General features: G+C 42.1%; 1 protein-coding gene across 2 annotated transcripts in view; it reads left to right on the top strand.

Moving 5' to 3' along the window:
• LOC124267930 overlaps positions 1 to 22,900 on the top strand; it is a 39,817-nt gene that overhangs the window by 8,747 nt on the left and 8,170 nt on the right. Inside the window, exon 1 of one of the 2 annotated variants that reach the window (XM_046702920.1) lies at positions 13,490 to 13,713. The exons of the other annotated variant lie outside the window; for it this stretch is intronic. The gene's annotated coding sequence lies outside the window, so the exon portion shown is untranslated. Of the gene's footprint in view, positions 1 to 13,489; positions 13,714 to 22,900 lie in introns of those variants that run through there. 2 annotated transcript variants of the gene reach the window in all.

Raw genomic sequence — 22,900 nt, 5'->3', positions numbered from 1 at the left:
TTGTAGAAACATTAGAGAGCCCTGCTGCGTCTCTGAGAGTCTTGTAGAAACATTAGAGAGCCCCGCTGCGTCTTTGAGAGTCATTTAGAAACATTAGAGAGCCCTGGAAAGTCTTAGGTGCTACAGTGAGACTTGGGAGCCTTATAGAGCCATGGAGTGCATTAAAGAGCATGGGGAAGGCATTACAGTGACAGAAAATGAGGTGCAATTTGCGAGTCGGTGATTCTACCCCCATAGTCAAGCGAGCACATCTGGGTGTTCCCGGGTCACAAGTTGGGACACCAGCTACGAATATTCGGTGTATAGCAGGAATAGTGGTTATTCACTAATTCAGTATTACGTCACTCCCATAAACTGTTCCAGTAATAGAGAGATATAACAATGGAAGCGCCTCGACAAGGTATCTGTCTGCCCAAACAGCAGTCAGGTTCCCGTAAGCTACACATAGCACACAGTGGCCCTCGGTCTCGCATTGAAACAAAATTGATGGACTTGGTGGAGTTTGTGAAGTAAATGTCCCTCGTCAAATGGAGATTAACGAGCCAGTTTGTATCAATTTGTGTTACCAACACAACAATTCGAGGTTTACATTCTTATTTCCGGACGGTACGCATGCGCACTTGTAACCCGATATGAGTTTTTTGTACCTCGATTTCTGGTCGCCGGCAGTTAGCACTTTAGTAAATTCCACGTGCATGGGTAAAGCAAGGGCAAACCTTCTGACATTCCTATTACAAATTGTCAAGAGCTTGAATAGTCCAGTGAAGATTCCTGGTTAGCAGTTTCTTCACCCACCCAGGTCGTAAGGCACCTAGCCAGACGGGTGGACCGGTTCACTGACATGGCTGATATATGTTGTCGTATCCCAACGGTGTAAATCGATGCTCATTATGTCAATCACTTGATTGTCTGGTCAGATTGGATTCTTACAAATCGCAAATGCGGCTTTAAATAACAAACGCAAGTAAATATTAAACCTAAGGTGATGATTTCCATCTAAAAATGATTGAATATGACCGTGTTTAACAACCTGAGAATCGAACTGTCTGTAAACTTTTATCTTTCATGAGTTATTGATATCCTAACATAATAGTAAGTACTGCTGCCATTATACACTGATACGCTGAAGCAACTGATCAAATAATGATCAAAGCCGAAACAGTATGCAGATATTTGCGCAATGACGGAGATGCATGTCATTAACGACAGAAGAAACCGTCACAGTAAGAATACAATCATCAACTGCTCTTATATCGCGCGAAGCACATTGCCAGCGCGGTTAGTACGTTCATAAGTAAACAATATCCGTCTACATGTAACAGGGATAACCTACTTGGGCATATATTGAAGACTGACAAATATCGATTTACGTTTAAGTATGTGGAAATGATCATTTGTATAACCAACGATGGCTCTCGTATTGAAGATCGTGTACAACGATTCGTGTGACTTGGTGTTTTTACGGAAGTTATTTGTCGCTTAGCCGTTTTACCAAAGTTGTCGTGGTATAACATATTATTGATTAGATCTTGAAAGTATTTCCACGTCAGTGTAACAGCATATCAGTGTTAAGCCCCAACTTGTCCATGATTTTGTTCATGCAGTTAAAACAAGGCGTTAGTCATGTATTATTGCCATTTGATCAGTAAACGAGGGCGAGAGTACATCAATTATAGTGTGTTATACTGTGTGCCATATATAATAGTTGGTAATATAGTCTGATAGTGATCTGCTGCATACTGTGTCACAGAGTACCGAATACAGCATCATATGGCTGGCGGTATACCGTGTCATAGAGTATCATATGGGTGGCGGTATACCGTGTCATGGAGTATCATATGGGTGGCGGTATACCGTGTCATAGAGTATGCATTTCAGATCCATTACAGCTCAGTACATCTTAGTACATCTCAGTACATGTCAGTGTGCAACTGTACAGATCAGTACAGTCTGTATTGAATCAATGAAAGTCCCGAACATTAGAGCTGAGAGCTCTAGAGAATCCTGAAACCTGAGACAACCTTAGCTACCAGGGAGAGCCCTGCTGCGTCTCTGAGAGTCTTGTAGAAACATTAGAGAGCCCTGGAAAGTCTTAGGTGCTACAGAGAGACTTGGGAGCCTTATAGAGCCATGGAGTGCATTAAAGATCATGGGGAGAGCATTACAGTGACAGAAAATGAGGTGCAATTTGCGAGTTGGTGATTTCTACCCCCATAGTCAAGCGAGCACATCTGGGTGTTCCCGGGTCACAAGTTGGGACACAAGCTACGAATATTCGGTGTATAGCAGGAATAGTGGTTATTCACTAATTCAGTATTACGTCACTCCCCATAAACCGTTCTAGTAATAGAGAGATATATCAATGGGAAGCGCCTCGACAAGGTATCTGTCTGTATCAAATGGCAGTCAGGTTCCCGTAAGCTACATATAGCATAGTGGCCCTCGGTCTCGCATTGAAACAAAATTGATGGACTTGGTGGAGTTTGTGAAGTAAATGTCCCTCGTCAAATGGAGATCAACGAGCCAGTTTGTATCATATGACGTGTATACCGTGTCACAGCAGTATCGAGGTTTGGATTCTTATTTCCGGACGGTAGAGCATGCACTTGGAACACGATATGAGTTTTTGTACCCTCGATTTCTGGTCGCCCGGCAATTAGCACGTTAGTAAATTCCACGTGCATGGGTAAAGCAATGTGCAAACCTTCTGACATTCCTGTTACAAATTGTCAAGAGCTTGAATAGTCCAGTGAAGATTCCTGGTTAGCAGTTTCTTCGTCCACCCACCCAGGTCGTAAGGCACCTATACTAGACGGGTGGACAGGTTCACTGACATGGCTGATATATGTTGTCGTATCCCAACGGTGTGGTAATCGATGCTCATTATGTCAATCACTTGATTGTCTGGTCAGATTGGATTCTTACAAATCGCAAATGCGGCGTTAAACAACAAACGCAAGTAAATATTAAACCTAGGGTGATGATTTCCACCTAAAAATGTCTGTAAACTTTTATCTTTCATGAGTTATTGATATCCTAACATAATAGTAAGTACTGCTGCCATTATACACTGATACGCTGAAGCAACTGATCAAATAATGATCAAAGCCGAAACAGTATGCAGATATTTGCGCAATGGCGGAGATGCATGTCATTAACGACAGAAGAAACTGTCACAGCGAGAATACAGTCATCAACTGGTCTAATATCGCGCGTAGGACATTGCCAGTGCGGTTAATACGTTCATACGTAAACAATATCCGTCTACATGTAACAGGGATAACCTACTTGGGCATATATTGAAGACTGACAAATATCGATTTACGTTGAAGCATGTGGAAATGATCATTTGTATAAGAGCATCATATGGCTGGCGGTATACCGTGTCATAGAGTATCATATGGCTGGCGGTATACCGTGTCATAGAGTATCATATGGCTGGCGGTATACCATGTCATAGAGTATCATATGGCTGGCGGTATACCGTGTCATAGAGTATCATATGGCTGGCGGTATAATGTGTCATAGAGTATCATATGGCTGGCGGTATTCTGTGTCATAGAGTATCATATGGCTGGCGGTATACTGTGTCATAGAGTATCATATGGCTGGCGGTATAATGTGTCATAGAGTATCATATGGCTGGCGGTATAATGTGTCATAGAGTATCATATGGCTGGCGGTATAATGTGTCATAGAGTATCATATGGCTGGCGGTGTATATCATGTGTCATAGAGTATCATATGGCTGGCGGTATAATGTGTCATAGAGTATCATATGGCTGGCGGTATAATGTGTCATAGAGTATCATATGGCTGGCTGGCGGTATACCGTGTCATAGAGTATCATATGGCTGGCGGTATACCGTGTCATAGAGTATCATATGGCTGGCGGTATACCGTGTCATAGAGTATCATATGGCTGGCGGTATAATGTGTCATAGAGTATCATATGGCTGGCGGTATAATGTGTCATAGAGTATCATATGGCTGGCGGTATAATGTGTCATAGAGTATCATATGGCTGGCGGTATTCTGTGTCATAGAGTATCATATGGCTGGCTGTATTCTGTGTCATAGAGTATCATATGGCTGGCTGTATACCGTGTCATAGAGTATCATATGGCTGGCTGTATACCGTGTCATGGAGTATCATATGGCTGGCTGTATACCGTGTCATAGAGTATCATATGGCTGGCGGTATACCGTGTCATAGAGTATCATATGGCTGGCGGTATACCGTGTCATAGAGTATCATATGGCTGGCGGTATACCGTGTCATAGAGTATCATATGGCTGGCGGTATAATGTGTCATAGAGTATCATATGGCTGGCGGTATACCGTGTCATAGAGCATCATATGGCTGGCGGTATAATGTGTCATAGAGTATCATATGGCTGGCGGTATAATGTGTCATAGAGTATCATATGGCTGGCGGTATACCGTGTCATAGAGTATCATATGGCTGGCGGTATTCTGTGTCATAGAGTATCATATGGCTGGCTGTATTCTGTGTCATAGAGTATAATATGGCTGGCGGTATAATGTGTCATAGAGTATCATATGGCTGGCCGAGCAGTGCGGGCAGTATATGCACATGCTATTAGCAAGGTCGGGGCTACACTCGTTAGTGTCTTTTCTTGCTAAAACATGGCGGTGGCTTTGTCATTATATATACATAATATACACAAGGCGGGGGCTGTCACACGTGTCACCGTGGTGGGATAATTACTCGGATGAGTCAGATTGTGAATATCATCTCGACTTCCACAGCCGTTGTGGGGACGCACCAAACAACATGATCAATGCCCGCACAATTAGCGCATGAACAGAACTAGCTGGCTTTTGTCACTAACAGTCTGAACGTGACATGACAAAACAAAATCTACGTAGTTAAACCGGTTATCTATAATCACAATTGCGCCGTGAACTCTTATATAGTGTGCCCTATAGTTTTCTAAATAGTGTTACGCATGATGTTTATGGTATTCAATTTGTAGTGTTTTATGGTATTGTGTTTAATGGTATTCTGTATAGTGTTTTATGGCATTGTGTTTTATGGTATTGTGTTTTATGGTATTCTGAATAGTGTTTTATGGTATTGTGTTTTATGGTATTCTGTATAGTGTTTTATGGTATTCTGTATAGTGTTTTGTGGTATTCTGTATAGTGTTTTATGGTATTCTGTATAGTGTTTTGTGGTATTCTGTATAGTGTTTTATGGTATTCTGTATAGTGTTTTATGGTATGGTGTTTTATGGTATTCTGTATAGTGTTTTATGGTATTCTGTATAGTGTTTTATGGTATTCTGTATAGTGTTTTATGGTATTCTGTATAGTGTTTTGTGGTATTCTGTATAGTGTTTTATGGTATTCTGTATAGTGTTTTATGGTATTCCATAGTATAGTGTTTTATGGTATTCTGTATAGTGTTTCATGGTATTGTGTTTTATGGTATTGTGTTTTATGGTATTCTGAATAGTGTTTTGAGGTATTCTGTATAGTGTTTCATGGTATTGTGTTTTATGGTATTCTGTATAGTGTTTTGTGGTATTCTGTATAGTGTTTTATGGTATTCTGTATAGTGTTTTATGGTATTCTGTATAGTGTTTTCTGGTATTCTGTATAGTGTTTTATGGTATTGTGTTTTATGGTATTCTGTATAGTGTTTTGTGGTATTCTGTATAGTGTTTTATGGTATTGTGTTTTATGGTATTCTGTATAGTGTTTTATGGTATTCTGTATAGTGTTTTATGGTAATCTGTATAGTGCTTCATGGTATTCCGTATAGTGTTTTATGATATTCCGTATGGTGTTTTATGGTATTCTGTATAGTGTTTTGTGGTATTCTGTATAGTGTTTTATGGTATTCTGTATAGTGTTTTATGGTATTCTGTATAGTGTTTTATGGTATTCTGTATAGTGTTTTATGGTATTCTGTATAGTGTTTTATGGTATTCTGTATAGTGTTTTATGGTATTCTGTATAGTGTTTTATGGTATTCTGTATAGTGTTTTACGGTATTCTGTATAGTGTTTTATGGTATTCTGTATAGTGTTTTATGGTATTGTGTTTTATGGTATTCTGTATAGTGTTTTATGGTATTCTGTATAGTGTTTTATGGTATTCTGTATAGTGTTTTATGGTATTCCGTATAGTGTTTTATGGTATTCTGTATAGTGTTTTATGGTATTCTGTATAGTGTTTTATGGTATTCTGTATAGTGTTTTATGGTATTCTGTATAGTGTTTTATGGTATTCTGTATAGTGTTTTATGGTATTCTGTATAGTGTTTTATGGTATTCTGTATAGTGTTTTATGGTATTCTGTATAGTGTTTTATGGTATTCTGTATAGTGTTTTATGGTATTCTGTATAGTGTTTTATGGTATTCTGTATAGTGTTTTATGGTATTCTGTATAGTGTTTTATGGTATTCTGTATAGTGTTTTATGGTATTCTGTGTATTTTAGGTATTCTGTATAGTGTTTTATTCTATTCTGTATAGTGTTTTATGGTATTCTGTATAGTGTTTTATGGTATTCTGTATAGTGTTTTATGGTATTCTGTATAGTGTTTTATGGTATTCTGTATAGTGTTTTATGGTATTCTGTATAGTTTTTATGGTATTCTGTATAGTGTTTTATGGTATTCTGTATAGTGTTTTATGGTATTCTGTATAGTGTTTTTATGGTATTCTGTATAGTGTTTTATGGTATTCCGTATATAGTGTTTTATGGTATTCTGTATAGTGTTTTATGGTGTGTATAGTGTTTTATGGTATTCTGTATAGTGTTTTATGGTATTCTGTATATGGTTTCCGTATAGTGTTTGATATTATTCTGTATAGTGTTTTATGGTATTCTGTATAGTGTTTTATGGTATTCTGTATAGTGTTTTATGGTATTCTGTATATGTGTATAGTGTTTCATGGTATTCTGTATAGTGTTTTATGGTATTCTGTATTTTATGGTATAGTGTTTTATGGTATTCTGTATAGTGTTTTATGGTATTCTGTATAGTGTTTTATGGTATTCTGTATAGTGTTTTATGGTATTCTGTATAGTGTTTTGTGGTATTCTGTATAGTGTTTTATGGTATTCTGTATAGTGTTTTATGGTATTCTGTATAGTGTTTTATGGTATTCTGTATAGTGTTTTATGGTATTCTGTATAGTGTTTATGGTATTCCGTATAGTGTTTTATGGTATTCTGTATAGTGTTTTATGGTATTCTGTATAGTGTTTTATGGTATTCTGTATAGTGTTTTATGGTATTCTGTATAGTGTTTTTATGGTATTCTGTATAGTGTTTTATGGTATTCTGTATAGTGTTTATTCGGTATTCTGTATAGTTTTTATGGTATTCTGTATAGTGTTTTATGGTATTCTGTATAGTGTTTTATGGTATTCTGTATAGTGTTTTATGGTATTCTGTATAGTGTTTTATGGTATTCTGTATAGTGTTTTATGGTATTCTGTATAGTGTTTTATGGTATTCTGTATAGTGTTTTATGGTATTCTGTATAGTGTTTTATGGTATTCTGTATAGTGTTTTATGGTATTCTGTATAGTGTTTTATGGTATTCTGTATAGTGTTTTATGGTATTCTGTATAGTGTTTTATGGTATTCTGTATAGTGTTTTATGGTATTCCATTATAGTGTTTTATGGTATTCCTGTATAGTTTTATGGTAATCTGTATAGTGTTTTATGGTATTCTGTATAGTGTTTTATGGTATTCTGTATAGTGTTTTATGGTATTCTGTATAGTGTTTTATGGTATTCTGTATAGTGTTTTATGGTATTCTGTATAGTGTTTTATGGCATTCTGTATAGTTTTTGGTAGTGTTTTATGGTATTCTGTATAGTGTTTATGGTATTCTGTATAGTGTTTTATGGTATTCTGTATAGTGTTTTTGGTATTCTGTATAGTGTTTTTATGGTATTCTGTATAGTGTTTTGTGGTATTCCGTGTATAGTATGGTATTCTGTATAGTGTTTTATGGTATTCCGTATAGTTTTTATGGTATTCTGTATAGTGTTTTATGGTATTCTGTATAGTGTTTTTATGGTATTCTGTATAGTGTTTTATGGTATTCTGTATAGTGTTTTATGGTATTCTGTATAGTGTTTTATGGTATTCTGTATAGTGTTTTATGGTATTCTGTATAGTGTTTTATGGTATTCTGTATAGTGTTTTATGGTATTCCGTATAGTGTTTTATGGTATTCTGTATAGTGTTTTATGGTATTCCGTATAGTGTTTTATGGTATTCTGTATAGTGTTTTATGGTATTCCGTATAGTGTTTTATGGTATTCTGTATAGTGTTTTATGGTATTCTGTATAGTGTTTTATGGTATTCTGTATAGTGTTTTATGGTATTCTGTATAGTGTTTTATGGTATTCTGTATAGTGTTTTATGGTATTCTGTATAGTGTTTTATGGTATTCCGTATAGTGTTTTATGGTATTCTGTATAGTGTTTTATGGTATTCTGTATAGTGTTTTATGGTATTCTGTATAGTGTTTTAGGTATTTATTCTGTATAGTGTTTTGGGTGTTAGTGTTTTATGGTATTCTGTATAGTGTTTCATGGTATTTCATTATAGTGTTTTCATGGTATTCTGTATAGTGTTTTATGGTATTCTGTATAGTGTTTTATGGTATTCTGTATAGTGTTTTGGTATTCTAGTGTTTTATGGTATTCTGTATAGTGTTTTATGGTATTCTGTATAGTGTTTTATTGTATTCTGTATAGTGTTTTATGGTATTCTGTATAGTGTTTTATGGTATTCTGTATAGTGTTTTATGTGGTATTCTGTATAGTGTTTTATGGTATTCTGTATAGTGTTTGTATGGTATTCTGTATAGTGTTTTATGGTATTCTGTATAGTGTTTTTTATGGTATTCTGTATAGTGTTTATGGTATTCTGTATAGTGTCTTTTCATGGAATTCCATGTATAGTGTTTATGGTATTCTGTATAATAGTGTTTTAGAATGGTATTCTTTTATGGTGTTAGTGTTATGGTATTCTGTATAGTGTTTTATGGTATTCTGTATAGTGTTTTATGGTATTCTGTATAGTGTTTTATGGTATTCTGTATAGTGTTTTATGGTATTCTGTATAGTGTTTTATGGTATTCTGTATAGTGTTTTATGGTATTCTGTATAGTGTTTTATGGTATTCTGTATAGTGTTTTGTGGTATTCTGTATAGTGTTTTATGGTATTCTGTATAGTGTTTTATGGTATTCTGTATAGTGTTTTATGGTATTCTGTATAGTGTTTTATGGTATTCTGTATAGTGTTTTATGGTATTCTGTATAGTGTTTTATGGTATTCCTGTATAGTGTTTTACGGCATTCTGTATAGTGTTTTATGGTATTCCTGTATAGTGTTTTATGGTATTCTGTATAGTGTTTTGTGGTATTCTGTATAGTGTTTTATGGTATTCTGTATAGTGTTTTATGGTATTCCGTATAGTGTTTACGGTATGGTATTCTGTATAGTGTTTTATGGTATTCCGTATAGTGTTTTATGGTATTCTGTATAGTGTTTTATGGTATTCTGTATAGTGTTTTATGGTATTCTGTATAGTGTTTTATGGTATTCCGTATAGTGTTTTATGGTATTCTGTATAGTGTTTTATGGTATTCTGTATAGTGTTTTATGGTAATCTGTATAGTGTTTTATGGTATTCTGTATAGTGTTTTATGGTATTCTGTATAGTGTTTTGTGGTAATCTGTATAGTGTTTTGTGTTATTCTGTATAGTGTTTTATGGTATTCTGTATAGTGTTTTATGGTATTGTGTTTTATGGTAATCTGTTTAGTGTTTTGTGTTATTCTGTATAGTGTTTTGTGTTATTCTGTGTAGTGTTTTATGGTATTCTGTAAAGTTTTTTTGGTGTTCTGTACAGTGTTTTATGGTATTCTGTGTAGTTTTAGACAAGGGACTCAACTCTGCCCAGTGTTAACTGTGCCTCAGATTACTGCATCATTTGGTGTTTGAGACTAAAATGAACACAACCTTCTAAATGAAGACGTTAAATATGACGAAGTCTTAACGACTGCATATACACCTAGGTATACCCCAGATGGTAATCCCTGACGGGAACAGATCGCGCAAATTAAGTGAATATGGGTGATTCACTGAATTGTCGTCATTGTTAGGCAGATGTATGGCGTCCACCTGGCAAATAAACCAATGGTTAATAACATGAACTCGGCATAAAGGCGAATACTTCCGGCCACATTTCACGTCACCTCATCTGGCAGCTTCATGCTGTTACGTCAATGCACACTTCCTTACGTCTGATGATAATGACGGTAACGGTGGTGATGATGATGATGATGATGTGTCTGTAGTAGTAGTAGTAGTAGTAGTAGTAGTAGTAGTAGTAGTAGTAGTTGCAGCAGTGGTAGGCATGACGAAGCTGTTGTTACATATTTATGAAACCCTGTGTCGATGGAACCGGACACTATGCTATAACGCTGCGGGCTGGTGCTCTCTTCACCTGGTGTCCAAATCTCCGGTATACAGTGAAATATAGTCAGCCAACTGAAAAACTTGAAAGTTGTTCATATGAATCTCCAAATGGACGTTGTGTGTGCATTATATATTATAAATAGAATTGCATCACAGGCGGCAACATGTCTCCCCGTAGAGAGGAGAGCCTTTAGGAACGCTCTTACCGAAAGTCGTCGCCATTGGTCAGCAAGTCCCAAGTACTTGAAAGATCTAGGATGGATTTATCTTCTGTGGCACTCGTCTTCCCAGCTCATCCCTCACGTGATCGATCAGGCTCAAGTCTTGGAGTGGGGTGCGTCCATGACATCAACACATGCTACGTAAGAAGTTGTTGAAATGTCACTTCAGCACGTTGAAGTGCATCAGAATTCGTCCTGTGTATGGTTGTCTAGCTGGAACATCTGTGGTGTGCAGTTGATTCCTGAAAGATGAGCTAACACTCTGAACATCTGTCTGCTTGTAGAGACTCTGTTGGGGAGATCAGGTGACCTGATTTAAACGTCATCTCTGTGTGACGTCACACGCAGCATCCCCTAGTAACAGTCTATAGCACTCATGTCCATGTAAGACGACAACAGTGCAGGGGTCATGTAGCAGCTTCTCCCGAATTGTCCAACATTAAGCCCTCTCATGGCACGTTAACCGAGCTGATTTGTGAGTCGCGTGATTTGTAATTAAACTTGCATTTATGCGTTATCCTGCTCAGCAATGTCTGTATTTACTTTCCAAAACACGTGATATTTTGTGCTTCATGCTGTTGAACGCTTTATGACCAAATGTTCCACCATATTTTGATGACATTCAAACAGCCAACGTGTCATAGCCGTGTGTACGTCACAACGTTAAACAGTAGAGAACTACCCCTTCACTGTTACTCCAATACCGTGGGTGTCAACTGTCCAATGTTGATATGTTTTTGATCCAGTTAATGATTCAGCAGGTATCGAGGACGAATCACCATCTAGACATCACCCACTGCCGCCTGCTGTAATGTGTGTATAGTCACACGGAAACCTTTCCACTACAGCTTCACCAAGCTAAACGGAAACACGATCAAATCGCATTTACTTGAGATTGTGCTTCAAATTTGAGAACCGCTGAAGATGAGTTGAATTTGCATTGTAAATGCAACACCAGCTTGTCAACTGGCCTGAGAATTCAGCTTGTCGGTATTGATTATCGTCAAGTTACGGGAACAGAGGCTCAGGTGGTGTTTGTTCATATAGCGAATTTATAAAACACAATCAACGTGAAATGTATTGATGTTCCTTATGTTGAATATAAAATATAACACTCTCAATACAGACCTCGATAATCTGGACTCAAGACTTTCTGCAATCTGGTGGAGATGAAATGAAGTGGGGATGAACGGGGCTTTCACGATTATTTCACTACGACATGCATGTGTGTGTGTGTTGCGCGCGCGTGCGTGCGCGTGTGTAAGTGTGTGTGCGCGTGTGCTTGTACTGGCTCGGGCCTGTATAATGCTAGTCCACTGAGCTGCCACAGGTCACCATGGACACCAGACACATCATAATGAATCAGTGCCGATCATACCTTGTTTCGTCACCTAAGCCTCGTTTCAGCTGAGTAACAAGTGCCATCTTTTAACGTATTTGGTATGATGCGGCCGAGGTGGTCCTTGCAATCAGATTATCTTCATACGTTCATAGAACGACATTGTTCTCTCCCAATTGATAAATATTTGTGTTTAATCAGGGTTAGTTCATTCAAACTCAGCAAAATTTCATGTATGTGTGTATATGTGACAGCGGTCTGTAAATATTCAAGTCTGGACCAGACAATCCAGTGACTGTCTTCATGATCACCGATCTACCCACTTGCGATATGCATTAACCAAGTCAGCGAGCCTGATCACCCGATCCCGTTAGCCGTCTCTTACTATCAATTCTATCATGGATCTTCAGAGCTCATTAGAATCCTGAAGTACATAATGAACAAGTGATGCTACCTTCTTGAAAATGTTACAGATTGGTTGTCGCATTCAGTTAATATGCAACTGACAATTCACGACCCCACATTCCAAACATGGAGAATACGAGCGGGTTGTTTTCCACTGAATAACACAAATCAGCAGTGTGGTGGGCTTCAGTGTCAGTGCATCTGCAGAAAACAACAATATTGAAAACTAACTGTTAAATTCGCACATAGTAAGTGGCCCTGAAATCAATGTTGTTTGAATTATGTCTGAACGATTCACTTTATCGGCCGTAGGCTCTGAATTAACACAGGTCGGAACACATCGTTATTGATTAATAATCACCCTGCGACTCTAGACTCGGTCACAAATCGATTTGAGGTCCCTCAAAGACCCGGGGAATAGTCTCAGCTAAATATGTTTACTTAAACAGTCCATATTTCTCTTTAGTCTACACTACTCTACTCTACTGTGTATCAAGTGCTTGTCGGCATCTGCTGACTGAGGCGCTTGAACTGTGGTTGGAGGGAAGGTGGGAAGTATATAAAAGTGAGCATTAAATATATATTTGAGACTTTTTATTTCCATATTTTATGATTCTTTGTCATATCCACCATTGAAACCAGCCAGGAGCATGTAACAAGGAAGATCCGTAGTTATTGTTTAGCCATTCCTTCCTTAACGTGACCCAACACGTTGTCTCTACTCTCCAACCTGTATCTGATACATGTAGTTTCCTCTCTTGCATGTTCCCCACCCCCACCATCTGCCTGTCCTCCTGTCACATGTCCCTCCTCCCGGTGTATGTCCCATGTATTCATTCCTCTCATGTCAACCGGCCTCCTCGCCCCTACCCCCACACCCCATCTCTCTATTCATACGCCCCCATTCATACAATATACTCGGGGACCTTGTGTACGTGTTGTCTACGCCTGCATTCGTTCTGCGATCAGCCGATTGGTCAATGCTGATCATATTCCAATTTCCTGGACACGGGAATAAGGTGACCCCGACAGTTGAAGGTCATGATGTTTCCTTCAGTCAACAACCGACGGACTTGCTCAGACAGTTACTGAATGCTGATACATGCACAACTGCAGGCGTTGGATATCGCCCAAGTTGGTGGGAACTGCCTCCACTTTATCTTCGCTGCATCTAAGCACTGTGACTCATTCTGCTAGATCTCACTTGTGTTTGTTGGCATACACAGAAAGGCTTACCTATGACTGTGTGGTCAGTCGACCTGTGAGTATGTACAATAGTATGCTTGTGCTTTGGGATAATAGTCTCATGTTCATTGACAAAATCTGGTCAGTGCAGTTCGTTTGCAGGAGACATGCTAATAACATGTCTGTCTATTTCATTTACTCCTGATCAACATCTGTGGCCAACTCTAACACTTATCTAAAATCTGCTGACTTGCCACTTCATATAAACCAATTATTTGTACATAATTTGACCGGAAGTGTATCTAACACATGACATTGAACTCTCCTCTATTTCCAACTCGTTTTATTGCTTTATTATCTCTAATATATGTACCCAATATTCAATATTAATGCATTGTATTTGATGCTGTTCATCTGTAACATATGTAACTCACACACTCAACTACGTTAATTACGGTGGCTGATGAAAATAGTCCAACATGTGGGCGGAGATAAAGCATTCTTGCTGAACAATACTTCAGCGATGACTGCTTCCGCCCTGACATAACTCGTGACACAGCTGACTACTTGAGTGCGCCCTGACATAACTGTAATATTGATGACCACTGCATTCACCCTGATATAACTGTAATATTGATGACCACTGCCTTACGCCCTGACATAACTGTAATATTGATGACCACTGCCTTACGCCCTGACAAAACTGTAATATTGATGACCACTGCCTTACGCCCTGACATAACTGTAATATTGATGACCACTGCCTTACGCCCTGATATAACTGTAATATTGATGACCACTGCATTCACCCTGACATAACTGTAATGTTGATGACCACTGCCTTACGCCCTGACATAACTGTAATATTGATGACCACTGCATTCACCCTGACATAACTGTAATATTGATGACCACTGCCTTACGCCCTGACATAACTGTAATATTGATGACCACTGCCTTACGCCCTGACATAACTGTTAATATTGATGACCACTGCATTCACCCTGACATAACTGTAATATTGATGACCACTGCCTTACGCCCTGACATAACTGTAATATTGATGACCACTGCATTCACCCTGACATAACTGTAATATTGAAGACCACTGTCTTACGCCCTGACATAACTGTTATATTGATGACCACTGCCTTACACCCTGACATAACTGTAATATTGATGACCACTGCCTTACGCCCTGATATAACTGTAATATTGATGACCACTGCCTTACGCCCTGACATAACTGTAATATTGATGACCACTGCATTCACCCTGATATAACTGTAATATTGATGACCACTGCCTTATGCCCTGATATAACTGTAATATTGATGACCACTGCATTCACCCTGATATAACTATAATATTGATGACCACTGCCTTACGCCCTGATATTACTGTAATATTGATGACCACTGCATTCACCCTGACATAACTGTAATATTGATGACCACTGCCTTACGCCCTGACATAACTGTAATATTGATGACCACTGCATTCACCCTGACATAACTGTAATATTGATGACCACTGTCTTACGCCCTGACATAACTGTTATATTGCTGACCACTGCATTCACCCTGACATAACTGTAATATTGATGACCACTGTCTTACGCCCTGACATAACTGTAATATTGATGACCACTGCATTCACCCTGACATAACTGTAATATTGATGACCACTGTCTTACGCCCTGACATAACTGTTATATTGATGACCACTGCCTTACACCCTGACATAACTGTAATATTGATGACCACTGCCTTACGCCCTGATATAACTGTAATATTGATGACCACTGCCTTACCCTGACATAACTGTAATATTGATGACCACTGCATTCACCCTGATATAACTGTAATATTGCTGACCACTGCCTTATGCCCTGATATAACTGTAATATTGATGACCACTGCATTCACCCTGATATAACTGTAATATTGATGACCACTGCCTTACGCCCTGATATTACTGTAATATTGATGACCACTGCATTCACACTGACATAACTGTAATATTGATGACCACTGCCTTACGCCCTGACATAACTGTAATATTGATGACCACTGCATTCACCCTGACATAACTGTAATATTGATGACCACTGCCTTATGCCCTGATATAACTGTAATATTGATGACCACTGCATTCACCCTGATATAACTGTAATATTGATGACCACTGCCTTACGCCCTGATATTACTGTAATATTGATGACCACTGCATTCACCCTGACATAACTGTAATATTGATGACCACTGCCTTACGCCCTGACATAACTGTAATATTGATGACCACTGCATTCACCCTGACATAACTGTAATATTGATGACCACTGTCTTACGCCCTGACATAACTGTTATATTGATGACCACTGCATTCACCCTGACATAACTGTAATATTGATGACCACTGCCTTACGCCCTGACATAACTGTAATATTGATGACCACTGCATTCACCCTGACATAACTGTAATATTGATGACCACTGTCTTACGCCCTGACATAACTGTTATATTGATGACCACTGCCTTACACCCTGACATAACTGTAATATTGATGACCACTGCCTTACGCCCTGATATAACTGTAATATTGATGACCACTGCCTTACGCCCTGACATAACTGTAATATTGATGACCACTGCCTTACGCCCTGACATAACTGTAATATTGCTGACCACTGCCTTATGCCCTGATATAACTGTAATATTGATGACCACTGCATTCACCCTGATATAACTGTAATATTGATGACCACTGCCTTACGCCCTGATATTACTGTAATATTGATGACCACTGCATTCACACTGATATAACTGTAATATTGATGACCACTCCCTTACGCCCTGATATAACTGTAATACTGATGAGTAGACGTCCTTCACACACCACAACCAGCAGGGTAATCACACTAGGCGTACCCAGGGTGTCTACAGTTTAGTAGACCTCCTTCACACACAACCAGCAGGGTATTCATACTAGGCGTTTCCAGGGTGTCTACAGTCTAGTAGACCTCCTTCACACACCACAACCAGCAGGGTAATCACACTAGGCGTATCCAGGGTGTCTGCAGTCTAGTAGACCTCATTCACACACCACAACCAGCAGGGTAATCACACTAGGCGTATCTAGAGTGTCTACAGTCTAGTAGACCTCCTTTACACACAACCAGCAGGGTAATCACACTAGGCGTATCCAGGGTGTCTACAGTCTAGTAGACCTCCTTTACACACAACCAGCAGGGTAATCACACTAGGCGTATCCAGGGTGTCTACAGTCTAGTAGACCTCCTTCACACACCACAACCAGCAGGGTAATCACACTAGGCGTATCCAGGGTGTCTGCAGTCTAGTAGACCTCATTCACACACCACAACCAGCAGGGTAATCACACTAGGCGTATCCATGGTGTCTACAGTCTAGTAGACCTCCTTCACACACCACAACCAGCAGGGTAATCACACTAGGCGTATCCAGGGTGTCTACAGTCTAGTAGACCTCCTTCACACACCACAACCAGCAGGGTAATCACACTAGGCGTACCCAGGGTGTCTACAGTTTAGTAGACCTCCTTCACACACAACCAGCAGGGTATTCACACTAGGCGTATCCAGGGTGTCTACAGTCTAGTAGGCCTCCTTTACACACAACCAGCAGGGTAATCACACTAGGCGTATCCAGGGTGTCTACAGTCTAGTAGACCTCCTTTACACACAACCAGCAGGGTATTCACACTAGGCGTATCCAGGGTGTCTACAGTCTAGTAGACCTCATTCACACACCACAACCAGCAGGGTAATCACACTAGGCGTGTCGAGGGTGTCTACAGTCTAGTAGACCTCCTTCACACACCACAACCAGCAGGGTAATCACACTCGGGGTATCTAGAGTGTCTACAGTCTAGTAGACCTCCTTCACACATCACAACCAGCAGGGTAATCAGACTAGGCATATCCAGGGTGTCTACAGTCTAGTAGACCTCCTTCACACACCACAACCAGCAGGGTATTCACACTAGGCGTATCCAGGGTGTCTACAGTCTAGTAGACCTCCTTCACACACCACAGCCAGCAGGGTAATCACACTAGGCGTATCTAGAGTGTCTACAGTCTAGTAGACCTCCTTCACACATCATAACCAGCAGGGTAATCAGACTAGACGTATCCAGGGTGTCTACAGTCTAGTAGACCTCATTCACACACCACAACCAGGAGGGTATTCACACTAGGCGTATCCAGGGTGTCTACAGTCTAGTAGACCTCCTTCACACACCACAGCCAGCAGGGTAATCTTACTAGGCGTATCTAGAGTGTCTACAGTCTAGTAGACCTCATTCACACACCACATCCAGCAGTGTAATCACACTAGGCGTATACAGGGTGTCTACAGTCTAGTAGACCTCCTTCACACACCACATCCAGCAGTGTAATCACACTAGGCGTATCCAGGGTGTCTACTGTAGTCTAAGTAGACAGTAGACTGAACTTCCTCCCACCACTACAAATCTATGCAAACTTGATCTCATCTTTCTCGTTTCCTGAATCCTGTCTCTGATGTGTGATGTCGTTTATTTCAAACGTTGACGTACGCTCTGCGTGTTGTGCAGTTATATGTGTATGGCTTATTTTTAACGCTGTATTTAGATTAGGAGATTAAGCTATCTAATGTGAAAAAAGCAATGCATACATATATGAGATTGTATTTTCTTCTGCGACTCTTTGTTATATCACATCATGTCATATATAACGTGGAAAGAAGCCTCATACAGCGAGGCACATTCACGCTTTGAGAAAATTAAACTACCAGCACGAATAGTGTATTGATAAACCTGGAGCGTCACTAGGACTCAACGTTAATGAGTGTGTACGGAGAGTGTGTGTGCGGGGTGGGGCTCTGAGGGCTTGTAGGTGTGTGGGTGGGTGGTGGTCGGTAGTGGGGTGTCTGAGGGAGGGGGGGACTTGTAGGGGTATGTGCGGGTGCATGTGTGGGTGGTGGTGGTGGACGGGTGGGTTCTGAGGGGAGGTAGTGCTTGTCAGGGTATGTATGTGTGTGCGAGTGTATGTGTGGGTGGTGGTCGGTGGTGGGGTGTCTGAGGGGAGGGGTACTTGTAGGGGTATGTATGTGTGTGCGAGTGTATGTGGGGTGGTGGTCGGTGGTGGGGTGTCTGAGGGGAGAGGGTACTTGTAGGGGTATGTATATGTGTGCGAGTGTATGTGTGGGTGGTGGTCGGTGGTGGGGTGTCTGAGGGGAGGGGTACTTTTAGGGGGTATGTATGTGTGTGCGAGTGTATGTGTGGTGGTGGTCCGTGGTGGGGTCTGTAGGGGTATATAGGGAGCGAGTGTATGTGTGGGTGGTGGGTGTCTGTGTGTGTGTGTGTGTGTGTGTGTATGTGTGTGTGTGTGTTCGTGCGCTATATGTGTTGTGTGTAGGGGGATAATATTCATCTGACCTTCTCATACATTTTATCACATACATGAATTTTTATTAACGATCGATGACGACTAGACTGACATACTTTCACGTAAGTTACAGGAAAATTGAAAAGACACCATTGTAACATCTCCAGCACGTGGACACGGCCACGCGGTTCGTGGTTGCAGCAACACATGACGTATTCACTCTGTCAACGATCCGACACCAGCTGGCACTAGTCACTGTGACCAACTCTCACCTGGTAGTCGATGCAGCGGTCGATATACAGTTGCTGATGTAGTTACCTCTACAGTTTCATAACAGGAAGGAACGACATTTTATGGAAATCGCGCTGTTTTATCGATTACTACCGAATCTATTTCACCGGATAATCGAGTGTGGTCATTTTGTGAGTGACATCCTATATTCAGTATGTAATAGGAGACAGGAGCAGGTAACTGACTCTCCGTACAGTGCTAATGTGCTGGGTTACTACCGGGTGTCTGGAATGTGCTGGGTTACTACCGGGTGTCTGGAATGTGCTGGGTTACTACCGGATGTCTGGAGTGTGCTGGGTTACTACCGGATGTCTGGAATGTGCTGGGTTACTACCGGATGTCTGGAATGTGCTGGGTTACTACCGGATGTCTGGAATGTGCTGGGTTACTACCGGGTGTCTGGAGTGTGCTGGGTTACTACCGGTGTCTGATGTGCTGGGTTACTACCGGATGTCTGGAATGTGCTGGGTTACTACCGGGTGTCTGGAGTTCGCTGGGTTACTATCTGCTGTCTGGAGTGTGCTGGGTTACTACCGGGTGTCTGGAGTGTGCTGGGTTACTATCTGGTGTCTGGAGTGTGCTGGGTTACTATCTGGTGTCTGGAGTGTGCTGGGTTACTACAGGGTGTCTGGAGTGTGCTGGGTTACTACCGGGTGTCTGGAGTGTGCTGGGTTACTACCGGGTGTCTGGAATGTGCTTGGTTACTACCGGGTGTCTGGAATGTGCTGGGTTACTACCGGGTGTCTGAATGTGCTGGGTTACTCCTGGTGTCTGGAGGTGCTGGGTTACTACCAGGTGTCTGGAATGTGCTGGGTTACTACCGGGTGTCTGGAATGTGCTGGGTTACTCCCGGGTGTCTGGAATGTGCTGGGTTACTACCGGATGTCTGGAGTGTGCTGGGTTACTACCGGATGTCTGGAATGTGCTGGGTTACTACCGGATGTCTGGAATGTGCTGGTTACTACCGGGTGTCTGGAATGTGCTGCGTTACTACCGGGTGTCTGGGGTGTGCTAGGTTACTACCGGGTGTCTGGAATGTGCTGGGTTACTACCGGGTGTCTGGAGTGTGCTGGGTTACTACAGGGTGTCTGGAGTGTGCTGGGTTACTACCGGGTGTCTGGACTGTGCTTGGTTACTACCGGGTGTCTGGAATGTGCTGGGTTACTACCGGGTGTCTGGAGTGTGCTGGGTTACTACCGGGTGTCTGGAGTGTGCTTGGTTACTACCGGGTGTCTGGAATGTGCTGGGCGGGTGTCTGGAGTGTGCTGGGTTACTCTCTCAGGTGTCTGGAATGTGCTGGGTTACTACCGGGTGTCTGGAATGTGCTGAGTTACTACCGGGTGTCTGGAATGTGCTGGGTTACTACCGGGTGTCTGGAGTGTGCTGGGTTACTACCGGATGTCTGGAATGTGCTGGGTTACTATCGGGTGTCTGGAGTGTGCTGGGTTACTACCGGGTGTCTGGAATGTGCTGGGTTACTACCGGGTGTCAGGAATGTGCTGGGTTACTACCGGGTGTCTGGAATGTGCTGGGTTACTACCGGGTGTCTGGAATGTGCTGGGTTACTACAGGGTGTCTGGAATTCGCTGGGTTACTACCCGGTGTCTGGAATGTGCTGGGTTACTACCGGGTGTCTGGAGTTCGCTGGGTTACTATCTGGTGTCTGGAGTGTGCTGGGTTACTACCGGGTGTCTGAATGTGCTGGGTTACTCCCGGGTGTCTGGAGTGTGCTGGGTTACTACCGGGTGTCTGGAGTGTGCTGGGTTACTACCGGGTGTCTGGAATGTGCTGGGTTACTACCTGGTGTCTGGAATGTGCTGGGTTACTACCGGGTGTCTGGAATGTGCTGGGCTACTACCGGATGTCTGGAGTGTGCTGGGTTCCTACCGGGTGTCTGGAATGTGCTGGGTTACTACCGGGTGTCTGGAATGTGCTGAGTTACTACCGGGTGTCTGGAATGTGCTGGGTTACTACCGGGTGTCTGGAGTGTGCTGGGTTACTACCGGATGTCTGGAATGTGCTGGGTTACTATCGGGTGTCTGGAGTGTGCTGGGTTACTACCGGGTGTCTGGAATGTGCTGGGTTACTACCGGGTGTCAGGAATGTGCTGGGTTACTACCGGGTGTCTGGAATGTGCTGGGTTACTACCGGGTGTCTGGAATGTGCTGGGTTACTACAGGGTGTCTGGAATTCGCTGGGTTACTACCTGGTGTCTGGAATGTGCTGGGTTACTACCGGGTGTCTGGAGTTCGCTGGGTTACTATCTGGTGTCTGGAGTGTGCTGGGTTACTACCGGGTGTCTGGAATGTGCTGGGTTACTCCCGGGTGTCTGGAGTGTGCTGGGTTACTACCGGGTGTCTGGAGTGTGCTGGGTTACTACCGGGTGTCTGGAATGTGCTGGGTTACTACCTGGTGTCTGGAATGTGCTGGGTTACTACCGGGTGTCTGGAATGTGCTGGGCTACTACCGGATGTCTGGAGTGTGCTGGGTTACTACCGGGTGTCTGGAATGTGCTGGGCGGGTGTCTGGAATGTGCTGGGTTACTACCGGGTGTCTGGAGTGTGCTGGGTTCCTACCGGGTGTCTGGAATGTGCTGGGTTACTACCGGGTGTCTGGAGTGTGCTGGGTTACTACCGGGTGTCTGGAATGTGCTGGGTTACTACCGGGTGTCTGGAGTGTGCTGGGTTACTACCGGGTGTCTGGAGTGTGCTGGGTTACTACCGGGTGTCTGGAATGTGCTGGGTTACTACCTGGTGTCTGGAATGTGCTGGGTTACTACCGGGTGTCTGGAATGTGCTGGGTTACTACCTGGTGTCTGGAATGTGCTGGGTTACTACCGGGTGTCTGGAATGTGCTGGGTTACTACCGGATGTCTGGAGTGTGCTGGGTTACTACCGGGTGTCTGGAATGTGCTGGGCGGGTGTCTGGAATGTGCTGGGTTACTACCGGATGTCTGGAGTGTGCTGGGTTCCTACCGGGTGTCTGGAATGTGCTGGGTTACTACCGGGTGTCTGGAGTGTGCTGGGTTACTACCGGGTGTCTGGAATGTGCTGGGTTACTACCGGGTGTCTGGAATGTGCTGGGTTACTACCGGATGTCTGGAGTGTGCTGGGTTACTACCGGGTGTCTGGAATGTGCTGTGCGGGTGTCTGGAATGTGCTTGGTTACTACCGGGTGTCTGGAATGTGCTGGATTACTACCGGGTGTCTGGAATGTGCTGGGTTACTACCGGGTGTCTGGAATGTGCTGGGTTACTACCGGGTGTCTGGAATGTGCTGGGTTACTACCGGGTGTCTGGAATGTGCTGGGTTACTACCGGGTGTCTGGAATGTGCTGGGTTACTACCGGGTGTCTGGAATGTGCCGGGCGGGTGTCTGGAATGTGCTGGGTTACTACCGGGTGTCAGGAATGTGCTGGGTTACTACCTGGTGTCTGGAGTGTGCTGGGTTACTACTGGTATCTGGAGTGTGCTGGGTTACTACCGGGTGTCTGGAATGTGCTGGGTTACTACCGGGTGTCTGGAATGTGCTGGGCGGGTGTCTGGAATGTGCTGGGTTACTACCG

This window comes from Haliotis rubra, unplaced genomic scaffold, assembly GCF_003918875.1.
Source record: "Haliotis rubra isolate DU_JTF1 unplaced genomic scaffold, ASM391887v1 Scf135, whole genome shotgun sequence".
NCBI classification, from domain to species: domain Eukaryota; kingdom Metazoa; phylum Mollusca; class Gastropoda; order Lepetellida; family Haliotidae; genus Haliotis; species Haliotis rubra.
Note: the sequence above shows the minus strand (reverse complement) of the source record. Positions and strands in the feature narration are given on the sequence as shown.